This window comes from Vulpes vulpes, chromosome 7 (assembly GCF_048418805.1).
Source record: "Vulpes vulpes isolate BD-2025 chromosome 7, VulVul3, whole genome shotgun sequence".
NCBI lineage: Eukaryota > Metazoa > Chordata > Mammalia > Carnivora > Canidae > Vulpes > Vulpes vulpes.
Window position 1 is genome coordinate 59,358,115 of NC_132786.1, and position 14,032 is coordinate 59,372,146.

General features: G+C 42.8%; 1 pseudogene; it reads right to left on the reverse strand.

Moving 5' to 3' along the window:
- Positions 1 to 272: 272 nt before the first annotated feature.
- The window catches only part of LOC140599555 (RNA-binding protein 4B-like), a 35,070-nt pseudogene continuing 21,310 nt past the window's right edge, over positions 273 to 14,032 (reverse strand).

Below are 14,032 nucleotides of genomic sequence, written 5' to 3' on the forward strand. Positions count from 1 at the left end.
GCAAGGGGGATGCGCGGAGCAAGTTCTCATATATGACCGCAGCCCGAGGGTTCAGTCCGCAATGATCCTACCTCCAGTTTTTTTTTTTTAATTTATTTATGACAGTCAGAGAGAGAGAGAGAGAGAGAGAGAGAGGCACAGACACAGGCAGAGGGAGAAGCAGCCTCCATGCACTGGGAGCCTGATGTGGGATTCGATCCCGGGTCTCCAGGATCGAGCCCTGGGCCAAAGGCAGGCGCCAAACATCAGAACCACCCAGGGATCCCCCTACCTCCAGTTTTTAAAAGGCTGAGCACCGCGCTCGGTCCACATATGCTCCCGCTCACACCGGGCCATGTCATACAGAGAATTCTGTGCAGCTGCTGAAGCCTGCGACAGCTCACTCTCTGGCCCATAACCGTAGCCCTCTCCAACCGTGGGGAGCACAGCTGCAGCACGACACAGGGGGCTCCTGTCCCTTCCATAATAGGACGAGGTGTTGGCAGCGGCAGCAGCCATAGAGCCCAAGTGGCAGCAGCCCCTGAGCTCGGCAACAGGTGTCTGTCGTAGGGATAACAGAAGTGGGGTTGAGGTGACTGGTCACAGCTGTGCTCTGGACTTGAGGCAGATGGGACATGGACTGCTCCGCCTAGTTGTACGCAGAGGCTGCTGCTGCCGCTGCCACTGCCTCATAAGAGCGGACCCGGTAACGCTTCTAGGAGTCAAGTGCTCCATATGCATCGTTGTAACACATGGATTCCCCGCAGCCCATGGGGAAGGCGTGCGCACTGCTCCATACTGTCCGTTATACTGCTCGGTAAAGTCCGCCACATGACCTGTACAATCTACTGGACACTCTTTTGACCAGTGCCCCTCTTTCCCATCGGTGTGATAGCAGCCACTCTGGTCTCCCATCCCAGGGGCAGTCCGAACTCGGCTTGTGGATAACTGCACTGGAGGCTCATTTGACACCTTGTAGCTTAAATAGGAGTGGTTTGAGGAGACAGTGTGTGCCTCAGTTCCCCTGGCTGCTTGTGGTCTCCAGGGGAGGTGGGATTTTATTTATTGAGTCCTTCCTGTAAGGCCAGCACTATGTATCCTGAGAAGCAAAATGAGGGTCTGGCCATGATTTGTAATGTTGGAACACCAAGGAGGACAAGTGGTGTCCCAGGGAGGCCTTGCATTGTGGCCTTACTGCATGTGGGGACCATCTGTGATTTTGGTTTATATTTGGGGTGTCTCTGAGGCAAGAGTGCCCTGAGTTCCTTACCCTAAAAGGAACAACTCTTAGACAGTGGCCCAAGAGTTTGTAAGAGGTGCTGATGGAGCCATTTGCTGACCAGGGCATCCAGTGCTAAATGGCAGCCTAAAGCTTGGCTTCTTTTGCTGACTGTTGGGTGGGTTGTGTCCTTTATTAGGGACGTAAATATTCCACATGAGCTCCCCCCTGTAGCATGGTGCTCATACCATCCATAAAGTAGACAAACTCCATTGCAGTTCACTCAGTTGATGTCATTGGGGCTCCCTACATAGCCAAGGGGACTGGGGAGGGGTGACCTCCTCTGGTATGGTGGCATCCAGCAAGGGACTGAGGAAGAACAGGGGAGACCTCCCCCTGCAAGTGGGATAAGCCAGTCGCCTCAAGCTTGAGTCTCTCCTGCATTGAGGAGACCTCAGTAGCTATGCCTCCCAAGGCTCAATGCACAGCTGGATGTGGAGGGTCACACGCCAGTGTCTATAGGAACCTCTCTTTCCAGGAGAGCCCAGGATGTGGGCAGCATTTGTTACTTGGTTGGTGTATAGTGTAGACAAGGAGGATATTTTCTTGCATCTGAGGGCCTTGGGCACTGTATGTCCATTATGGATATGTGGGCCAGAAAAAAAAAATGGCAAGTCCATTGCTTGTCGTGGGAAACAAGTCCGACCTAGAGGAGAGAGGCAGGTGCCCATCGAAGAGGCGAGGACTAAAGCAGAGGAGTGGGGCGTGCAGTACGTGGAGACATCGGCTAAAACACGAGCCAATGTGGACAAGGTGTTCTTTGACCTAAGGAAAGAAATCAGAGCCAAAAATAATGTCCGAGAACAAAGACAAGAATGGCAAGAAAAGCAGCAAGAACAAGAAAGTTTTAAAGAAAGAGGTTGCTTAATCTGAAAGCCAAGATGGCGGATGAAGTCAGTCACCACTAAGGACATAGGGCGGGCTCATTAAGAGAAGAGTAGAGTTGACTCCTTGATGTATTCCTTGCTCTCCCCAACCTCATTCACACATACTACTTTAAATGGGGAAAATATTTGTGAATCAGTGGCTGGCAGACGAAATAAGCCCTTGTCCATGCATTGGAATGGCTACTTTGTTGGGAGGTTTTGGAATTTCCTTCTTCCCTTCTCCTTCCCAAAAGTTTTATCACATTCGTAGTGCTATAGGTAAGAAATAAGTGTTAACTAAAAAGAAGTGTACTGTCATAGCATCTTATTTCCCTCCCTAGTTTTATAATATCACCATCTTTTGTTTTGAAATAAAAACGTCTAATTAGGTCTGGGGAAGGGAGTAGGATAAGACTCTCCCTAACTCTTATCAGCTTAACAGAAGTATTCAAATAAATCCATTAAGCTCTAATAAAAATTCAGAGATTTTTGGGATAAGTTTTTTTGGCAATACCCCAAAGATCTGAAGCACAGTGAAAAAATAAAAATAAATATGAATTGGGCCAAATATGTCAGTAACAAGCTCACAAACCCTTCCCACATATTGAAAATGAAAGTTGAATTCTTTGCATTTAAATATTAGCCAACGATAGCCTGTGTTAGCTATTTCTCTCCTGTAGCATCCTGATTTTGTGTAGAAGCTTCTTTTTAGCAGAGTAAGTGAAGACTCGAGAGTAATATACTTTACAAATGACACAGTTTTCTAACCAGATCAAGACTATATCTTTGGATACACCATCTCCTAATTGCCAGATGGTTAGGCCCATCCTTCTCTGCTGGTAACCAATGTATGTCCTTCTGGCCAACCTCTGCATGCAGAGGTTAAGAGAGCCTCTTTGTGTGTTTCTTTTAAGTATAATGAGTTCTTCTGAAGAATGTGATGAGTTGAAATTGTATTTTCAAATCATGAAGCCAGAGCCTGTGTCAGACCTTCTGCTACCTCTCATAGATTTGCTCTAATTCTGAATGTAAAATTAGGAGAAGTGGAAAAGGATAAGATAAGCCATTGCCTTTTTACCTCTGAGAATTGGCTGCTATTCTATGTAATTTTCTTCTCAGACAGCCATAGAGTTGGTTAGAAAATGGCTTTACTGATGAGATATTGTTAAGCATTGTTGTATGAATATTCTCAATTTAGCACCAGAAAATTTTTCCTAGGAAAGGAGTCCTGTGTGATGAAAACCCAGTATTCAGAATATTTTCCCCCATTTTTTGGAAGTGACATTTCACACACAATGCCAAAAGTGAATTGGGGTGGGGAGAGTGGGAAACTTTCAAATTTATAGTTATTACAGAAATTGTGGAAATTATGATCTGACTGGAAAGCAATCTTGTATCACCTCTCAAAGAATCATGGTCTTTTTTTAAATAAAAAAAGCAGACAAAAAAAAAAAAAAAACATTTGTTGTTTCCTGCCTTGTTAACGTTCCCCATTCTCACTGGTGTGAGGTGGGATCTCATGGTGGTTTTGATTTGTATTTCCCCGATGGCCAGTGATGCGGAGCATTTTCTCATGTGCTTCTTGGCCATGTGTATGTCTTCCTCTGTGAGATTTCTGTTCATGTCTTTTGCCCATTTCATGGTTGGATTGTTTGCTTCTTTGGTGTTGAGTTTAATAAGTTCTTTATAGATCTTGGTTTCTAGCCCTTTATCTGGCGTGTCATTTGCAAATATCTTCTCCCGTTCTGTAGGTTGTCTTTCAGTTTTGCTGTGCAGAAGCTTCTTATCTTGATGAAGTCCCAATAGGACATTTTTGCTTTTGTTTCTCTTGCCTTCATGGATGTATCTCGCAAGTAGTTGCTGTGGCCAAGTTCAAAAAGGGTGTTGCCTGTGTTCTCCTCTAGGATTATGATGGAATCTTGTCTCACATTGAGATCTCTCACCCATTTTGAGTTTATCTTTGTGTATGGTGAAAGAGAGTGGTCCAGTTTCATTCGTCTGCATGTGGATGTCCAATTTTCCCAACACCATTTATTGAAGAGACTGTCTTTCTTCCAGTGGATAGTCTTTCCTGCTTTGTCGAATATTAGTTGAACATAGAGCTGAGGGTCCACTTCTGCATTTTCTATTCTGTTCCATTGATCTATGTGTCTGTCTTTGTTCCAGGACCACGCTGTCTTGATGACCACAGCTTTGTAGTACAACCTGAAATCTGGCCTTGTGATGCCCCCAGCTATGGTTTTCTTTTTTAATATCCCCCTGGCTATTCGGGGTCTTTTCTGATTCCACACAAATCTTAAGATGATTTGTTCCAACTCTCTGAAGAAAGTCCATGGAATTTTGATAGGGATTGTATTGAATGTGTAAATTACCCTAGGTAGCACTGGAATTTTCACATTATTAATTCTTCCAATCCATGAGCATGGAATATTTTTCCATCTCTTTGTGTCTTCCTCCATTTCTTTCAGAAGTGTTCTGTAGTTTTTAGGGTATAGATCCTTTACCCCTTTGGTGAGGTTAATTCCTAGGTATCTTATGCTTTTGGGTGCAATTGTAAATGGGATTGACTCCTTAACTTCTCTTTCTTCAGTCTTATTGTTAGTGTACAGAAATCCCACTGATTTCTGGGGATTGATTGTGTATCCTGCCACACTGCCAAATTGCTGTAGGAGTTCTAGGAATCTTGGGGTGGAGTTATTGGGTTTTCTATGTACTGTATCATGTCATCGGCGAAGAGGGAGAGTTTGACTTCTTCTTTGCCAATTTGAATGCCTTTTATTTCTTTTTGCTGCCTGATTGCTGAGGCTAGGACTTCTAGTACTATGTTGAATAGCAGTGGTAAGAGAGGACATCCCTGTCTCATTCCTGATCTTAGGGGAAAGGCTCCCAGTGCTTCCAAGTTGACAATGATATATGCTGTGGGCTTTTTGTAGATGGCTTTTAAGATGTTGAGGAATGTTCCCTCTATCCCTACACTCTCAAGAGTTTTGATCAGGAAGATGGCGGAAGAGTAGGGTCCCCAAATCACCTGTCCCCAACAAATTACCTAGATAACCTTCAAATCATCCTGAAAATCTACGAATTCGGCCTGAGATTTAAAGAGAGAACAGCTGGAATGCTATAGTGAGAAGAGTTCGCGCTTCTATCAAGGTAAGAAGACAGGGAAAAAGAAATAAAGAAACAAAAGGCCTCCAAGGGGGAAGGGCCCCGCGAGGAGCCGGGCTGAGGCCGCGGCGAGTATCCCCAGGACAGGAGAGCCCCGTCCCGGAGAAGCAGGAGCTGCACCAACCTTCCCGGGCGGAAAGGGGCTCACAGGGAGTTAGAGCAGGACCCAGGAGGGCGGGGATGCCCTCGGGCTCCCTGGGACACTAACAGACACCTGCACCCTGGGGGGTGCGCCGAGCTCCCTAAGGGCTGCAGCGCGCAGGGCGGGACCCGGAGCAGCTCGGAGGGGCTCGGGTGGCGGCTCTGGGGAGGGGGCTGCGGGGTGGGAGCGAGAATCCAACATCGCAGGCCCCAGAGCACAGGGCGCCGGGACACAGCCCAGGATCTGGCCTCCCCCGGGACAGGCAGAGGCCGGGAGGGCCCAGGACAGCAAGGATGCTCCTGCCCGGAGCTGAGCAGATCAGCGGCCCCGCCCCGGAGCCCCCAGGCCCTGCAGACGGAGAGCCCCGGAGCTACTGCGGGAGCTGACTCCAGGGCTGCAGAGCTGGCCCCGCCACTGCGGTTGTTCCTCCTGGGGCCTCACGGGGTGAACAGCCCCCACTGAGCCCTACACCAGGCAGGGGGCAGAGCAGCTCCCCCAAGTGCTAACACCTGAGAATCAGCACAGCAGGCCCCTCCCCCAGAAGACCAGCTAGACTGACCAGTTCCAGGGGAAGTCAAGGGACTTAAAGTATACAGAATCGGAAGATACTCCCCCGTGATTTTTGTTTTTGTTTTTGTTTTTGTTTTTGTTTTGTTTTGTTTTGTTTTGTGTTTTTTTTTTTCTTTCTTTCTTTTTGATTTCTGATTCAAAGATATCAGAAGATACTCCCACGTGTTTTTTGGGTGTTTTGTTTTGTTTTGTTTTGTGTTTTTTTTCTTTCTTTCTTTTTGATTTCTGATTGCTTCTTTTGATTTCTTTTCAAAGTATTTCTGATTGCTTCTGTTGATTTCTGTTCAAAGTATACAGAATCAGAAGATACTCCCACGTGTTATTTGTTTTTTGTTGTTGTTGTTGTTGTTGTTGTTGTTGTTTTGTTTTGTGTTTTTTTCTCTTTCTTTCTCTTTCATTTCTGATTGGTTCTTTTGATTTCTGATTGAACTCCCCCCCCCCTTTTTTTTCACCTTTCTTTCTTTTTCTTTCTCTTTTTCCCCCTTTTTTCTTCTTTCTCTTTTTTTTTCTCTTTTCTTTCCTTCCCTCTCTTTTCCTCCTTTTCCCAATACAACTTGTTTTAGGCCAATCTGCACTGAGCAAAATGACTACAAGGAAAACCTCACATCAAAAAAAAGTTTCAGAAACAGTCCTCTCTCCCACAGAGTTACAAAATCTGGAATACAATTCAGTGTCAGAAAGCCAAATTCGAAGCACTATTATACAGCTACTGGTGGCTCTAGAAAAAACCATAAAGGACTCAAGAGACTTCATGACTGCAGAATTTAGGTCCAATCAGGCAGAAATTAAAAATCAATTAAATGAGATGCAATCCAAGCTAGAAGTCCTAACGACGAGGCTTAATGAGGTGGAAGAACAAGTGAGTGACATAGAAGACAAGTTGATGGCAAAGAGGGAAACTGAGGAAAAAAGAGACAGACAATTAAGAGACCATGAAGACAGATTAAGGGAAATTAACGACAGCCTGAGGAAGAAAAACCTACATTTAATTGGGGTTCCCGAGGGCGCAGAAAGGGCCAGAGGGCCAGAATATGTATTTGAACAAATCCTAGCTGAAAACTTTCCTAATCTGGGAAGGGAAACAGGCATTCAGATCCAGGAAATAGAGAGATCCCCCCCCCTAAAATCAATAAAAACCGTTCAACACCTCCACATTTAATTGTGAAGCTTGCAAATTCCAAAGATAAAGAGAAGATCCTTAAAGCAGCAAGAGAAAAAAAGTCCCTGACTTTTATGGGGAGGAATATTAGGGTAACAGCAGACCTCTCCACAGGGACCTGGCAGGCCAGAAAGGGTTGGCAGGATATATTCATGGTCCTAAATGAGAAGAACATGCAACCAAGAATACTTTATCCAGCAAGGCTCTCATTCAAAATGGAAGGAGAGGTAAAGAGCTTCCAAGTCAGGCAGGAACTGAAAGAATATGTGACCTCCAAACCAGCTCTGCAAGAAATTTTAAGGGGGACTCTTAAAATTCCCCTTTAAGAAGAAGTTCAGTGGAATAATGCACAAAAAACAAGGACTGAATAGATATCATGATGACACTAAACTCATACCTGTCAATAGTAACTCTGAACATGAACGGGCTTAATGACCCCACCAAAAGGCGCAGGGTTTCAGACTGGATAAAAAAGCAGGACCCATCTATTTGCTGTCTACAAGAGACTCATTATAGACAGAAGGACACCTACAACCTGAAAATAAAAGGTTGGAGAACCATTTACAATTCAAATGGTCCTCAAAAGAAAGCAGGGGTAGCCATCCTCATATCAGATAAATTAAAATTTACCCCCAAGACTATAGTGACAGATTAAGAGGGACACTATCTCATACTCAAAGCCTCTATCCAACAAGAGGACATAACAATCCTCAATATATATGCCCCGAATGTGGGAGCTGCCAAATATTTAAACCAATTAATAACCAAACTGAAGAAATACTTTGATAATAATACACTTATACTTGGTGACTTCAATCTAGCTCTTTCTACCCTTGATAGGTCTTCTAAGCACATCTCCAAAGAAACAAGAGCTTTAAATGGTACACTGGACCAGATGGATTTCACAGATATCTACAGAACTTTACATCCAAACTCAACTGAATACACATTCTTCTCAAGTGCACATGGAGCTTTCTCCAGAATAGACCACATACTGGGTCACAAATAGGGTCTGAACCGATACCAAAAGATGGGGATAGTCCCCTGTATATTCTCAGACCATAATGCCTTGAAATTAGAACTTAATCACAACAAGAAGTTTGGAAGGACACAAACACATGGAGGATAAGGACCATCCTGCTGAAAGATGAAAGGGTCAACCAGGAAATTAAGGAAGAATTAAAAAGATTCATGGAAACTAATGAGAATGAAGATACAACCGTTCAAAATCTTTGGGATGCAGCAAAAGCAGTCCTGAGGGGGAAATACATCGCAATACAAGCATCCATTCAAAAACTGGAAAGAACTCAAATACAAAAGCTCACCTTACACATAAAGGAGCTAGAGAAAAAGCAGCAAATGGACCCCACCCCCATCAGAAGAAGAGAGTTAATTAAAATTCGAGCAGAACTAAATGAAATCGAGACCAAAAGAACTGTGGAACAGATCAACAGAACCAAGAGTTGGTTGTTTTAAAGAATTAATAAGATAGATAAACCATTAGCCAACCTAATCAAAAAGAAGAGAGAGAAGACTCAAATTAATAAAATCATGAATGAGAAAGGAGAGATCACTACCAACACCAAGGAAATACAAACGATCTTAAAAACATATTATGAACAGCTATATGCCAATAAATTAGGCAATCTAGAAGAAATGGACGCATTCCTGGAAAGCCACAAACTACCAAAACAGGAGCAGGAAGCAATAGAAAACCTGAACAGGCCAATAATCAGGGAAGAAATTGAAGCAGTCATCAAAAACCTCCCAAGACGCAAGAGTCCAGGGCCAGATGGCTTCCCAGGGGAATTCTATCAAACGTTTAAAGAAGAAATCATACTTATTCTACTAAAGCTGTTTGGAAAGATAGAAAGAGATGGAGTACTTCCAAATTCGTTCTATGAGGCCAGCATCACCTTAATTCTGAAACCAGACAAAGACCCCACCAAAAAGGAGAATTATAGACCAATATCCCTGATGAACATGGATGCAAAAATTCTCAACAAGATACTAGCCAATAGGATCCAACAACACATTAAGAAAATTATTCACCATGACCAAGTAGGATTTATCCCCGGGACACAAGGCTGGTTCAACACTCGTAAAACAATCAATGTGATTCATCATATCAGCAAGAGAAAAACCAAGAACCATATGATCCTCTCATTAGATGCAGAGAAAGCATTTGACAAAATACAGCATCCATTCCTGATCAAAACACTTCAGAGTGTTGGGATAGAGGGAACTTTCCTCAACATCTTAAAAGCCATCTACGAAAAGCCCACAGCAAATATCATTCTCAATGGGGAAGCACTGGGAGCCTTTCCCCTAAGATCAGGAACAAGACAGGGATGTCCACTCTCACCACTGCTATTCAACATAGTAATGGAAGTCCTCGCCTCAGCAATCAGACAACAAAAAGACATTAAAGGCATTCAAATTGGCAAAGAAGAAGTCAAACACTCCCTCTTCACCGATGACATGATACTCTACATAGAAAATCCAAAAGCCTCCACCCCAAGATTGCTAGAACTCATACAGCAATTTGGTAGCATGGCAGGATACAAAATCAATGCACAGAAATCAATGGCATTTCTATACACTAACAATGAGACTGAAGAAAGATAAATTAGGGAGTCAATCCCATTTACAATTGCACCCAAAAGCATAAGATACCTAGGAATAAACCTAACCAAAGAGGTAAAGGATCTACACCCTAAAAAATATAGAACACTTATGAAAGAAATGGAGCAAGACACAAAGAGTTGGAAAAATATTCCATGCTCATGGATTGGCAGAATTAATATTGTGAAAATGTCAATGTTACCCAGGGCAATTTACACGTTTAATGCAATCCCTATCAAAATACCATGGACTTTCTTCAGAGAGTTAGAAGAAATTATTTTAAGATTTGTGTGGAATCAGAAAAGACCCCGAATAGCCAGGGGAATTTTAAAAAAGAAAACCATATCCGGGGGCATCACAATGCCAGGTTTCAGGTTGTACTTCAAAGCTGCGGTCATCAAGACTGTGTAGTACTGGCACAGAAACAGACACATAGGTCAATGGAACAGAATAGAGAACCCAGAAGTGGACCCTGAACTTTATAGTCAGCTAATATTTGATAAAGGAGGAAAGACTATCCATTGGAAGAAAGACAGTCTCTTCAATAAATGGTGTTGGGAAAATTGGACATCCACATGCAGAAGAATGCAACTGGACCACTCTCTTTCACCATACACAAAGATAAACTCAAAATGGATGAGAGACCTAAATGTGAGACAAGATTCCATCAAAATCCTAGAGGAGAACACAGGCAACACCCTTTTTGAACTTGGCCACAGTAATTTCTTGCAAGATACATCCACAAAGGCAAAAGAAACAAAAGCAAAAATGAACTATTGGGACTTCATCAAGATAAGAAGCTTTTGCACAGCAAACGACAACAACAGTCAACAAAACTAAGACAACCTACAGAATGGGAGAAGATATTTGTAAATGAACTATCAGATAAAGGGCTAGTTTCCAAAATCTATAAAGAACTTATTAAACTCAACACCAAAGACACAAACAATCCAATCATGAAATGGGCAAAAGACATGAAGAGAAATCTCACAGAGGAAGACATAGACATGGCCAACATGCACATGAGAAAATGCTCTGCATCACTTGCCATCAGGGAAATACAAATCAAAACCACAATGAGATACCACCTCACACCAGTGAGAATGGGGAAAATTAACAAGGCAGGAAACAACAAATGTTGGAGAGGATGGGGAGAAAAGGGATCCCTCTTACACTGTTGGTGGGAATGTGAACTGGTGCAGCCACTCTGGAAAACTGTGTGGAGGTTCCTCAAAGGGTTAAAAATAGACCTGCCCTACGAGCCAGCAATTACACTGTTGGGGATTTACCCCAAAGATTCAGATGCAACGAAACGCTGGGACACCTGCACCCTGATGTTTCTAGCAGCATGTCCACAATAGCCACACTGTGTAAGGAGCCTTGGTGTCCATCGAAAGATGAATGGATAAAGAAGATGTGGTCTATGTATACAATGGAATATTCCTCAGCCATTAGAAACGACAAATACCCACCATATGCTTCAATCTGGATGGAACTGGAGGGTATTATGCTGAGTGAAGTAAGTCAATCGGAGAAGGACAAACAGTGTATGTTCTCATTCATTTGGGGAATATAAATAATAGTGAAAGGGAATATAAGGGAAGGGAGAAGAAATGTCTGGGAAATATCAGGAAGGGAGACAGAACATAAATACTCCTAACTCTGGGAAACGAACTAGGGGTGGTGGAAGGGGAGGAGGGCGGGGGGTGGGGGAGAATGGGTGACGGGCACTGAGGGGGACACTTGACGGATGAGCACTGGGTGTTTTTCTGTATGTTGGTAAATTGAACACCAATAAAAATTAATTTATTAAAGAAAAGAGTTTTGATCAGGCATAGATGCTGTATTTTGTCAAATGCCTTCTCTGCATCTATTGAAAGGATCATATGGTTCTTGTTTTTTCTCTTGCTGATCTGATCAATCACATTGATTGCTTTATGAGTGTTGAACGAGCCTTGCATCCTGGGGATAAATCCCACTTGATCATGGTGAATAATCTTCTTAACCTATTGTTGGATCCTACTGGCTAGTATCTTGTTGAGAATGTTTGCATCCATGTTCATCAGGGATATTGGCATCTAATTCTCCTTTTTGGTGGGGTCTTTGTCTGGTTTTGGAATTAAGGTGATGCTGGCCTCATAGAACGAGTTTGGAAGCACTCCATCTCTTTCTATCTTTCGGAACAGCTTTAGTAGAATAGGTATGGTTTCTTCTTTAAACATTTGATAAAATTTCCCTGGGAAATCATCTGGCCCTGGACTTTTGGTCTTGGGAAGTTTTTGATGACGGTTTCAAATTCCTCCCTGGTTATCGGCCTGTTCAGGTTTTCAATTTCTTCCTGTTCCAGTTTTGGTAGTTTGTAGTTTTCCAGAAATGTGTCCATTCCTTTTGGATGGCCTAATTTATTGGCGTATAGCTGCCATAATCAGTTTTTAAAATCGTTTCTATTTCCTGGTGTTGGTGGTGATCTCTCCTATCTCATTCATGATTTTATTAGTTTCAGTCTTCTCTCTCTTCTTTTTAATAAGGCTGGCTAATGGTCTATCTATCTTATTAATTCTTCCAAAGGACCAACTCCTGGTTTTGTGGATCTGTTCCACAGTTCTTCTGGTCTCCATTTCATTGAGTTCTGTTTGGATCTTTATTAATTTTCTTCTTCTGCTAAGAGTAGGATCTGTTTGCTGTTTTGTCGCCAGCTCCTTTAGGTGCAAGGTTAGCTTTTGTATTTGGGTTCTTTCCAGTTTTTGGATGGATGCTTGTATTGCTTTTGCTGTATCCCAAAGATTTGGAGTGGTTGTATCTTCATTCTCATTAGTTTCCATGAATCTTTTTAATTCTTCCCTGACTTCGTGGTTGACCCTTTCATCTTTTACAGGATGGTCCTTAACCTCCACGTGTTTGAAATCCTTTCAAATTTCTTGTGATTTAGTTCTAGTTTCAAAGCATTATGGTCTGAAAATATGCAGGGAATGATCCAAATCTTTTGGTATCGGTTAAGAACTGATGTGGGACCCAGTATGTGGTCTATTCTGGAGAAAGCTCCATGTGCACTTGAGAAGACTGTGTATTCAGTTGTGTTTGGACATAAAGTTCTGTAACTATCTGTGAAATCCATCTGGTCCAGTGTAGCATTTAAAGCTCTTGTTTCCTAGGAGATGTTGTGCTTAGAAGACCTGTCGATTGTAGAAAGCACTATATTCAAGTCACCAAGTATAAGTGTATTATTATCTAAGTGTGTCTTAACTTGGATTATTAATTGATTGATATACTTGGCAGCTCCCGCATTTCGGGAATAAATATTCATGATTGTTAGGTCCTCTAGTTGGATAGATCCTTTAAGGATGATATAGTGTCCCTCTTCTTCTCTTACTACAATCTTTGGGACAATCTTTAATTTCTCCAAGGATGGCTACCCCTGCTTTCTTTTGAGGACCATTAGAATGGTCCATGGTTCTCCAACTGTTATTTTCGGGCTGCAGGTGTCCTTATGTCGAAAATGAGTCTCCTGGAGACAGCAAATAGATGGGTCTTGCTTTTTTATCCAGTCTGAAACCCTGCGCCTTTTGATGGGGTCATTAAGCCCATTCACGTTCAGAGTTACTATTGAAAGATAGGAATTTAGTCTCGTCATTCAGTCCCTGTTTTTTGTGGATTGTTTCCTTGGACTTCCTCTTTCTATTCCAGGGTCCCCCTAATATTTCTGGCAGAGCCAGCTTGGTGGTCACAAATTCTTTCAGTTCCTGCCTATCTTGGAAGCTCTTTATCTCTCGTATTCTGAATGAGAGCCTTGCTGGATAAAGTATTCTGGGCTGCAGGTTCTTCTCATTTAGGACCCTGACTAAATCCTGCCGGCTCTTTCTGGCCTGCCAGGTCTCTGTGGAGAGGTCTGCTGTTGTCCTAATGCTTCTCCCCATAAAAACTACTGCTTACTTGTCTCTTGCTGCTTTAAGGATCTTCTCTTTATCTTTGAAATTTGCAAGCTTCACTATTAAATGTCGAGGTGTTGAGCGGTTTTTATGGATTTTAGGGGGGATCTCTCTATCTCCTGGATCTGAATGCCTGTTTCCCTTCCCCAGTTAGGAAAGTTGTCAGCTATGATTTGTACAAATACAGTTTCTGGACCTCTATCCCTTTGGGCGCCCTCGGGAATCCCAATTAAACGTAGATTTTTTCCTTCTGGGGCTGTCATTTATTTCCCTTGACCTATCCTCATGGCCTTTGTTTTTCTCCTTTTTCCTCAGTTTCTG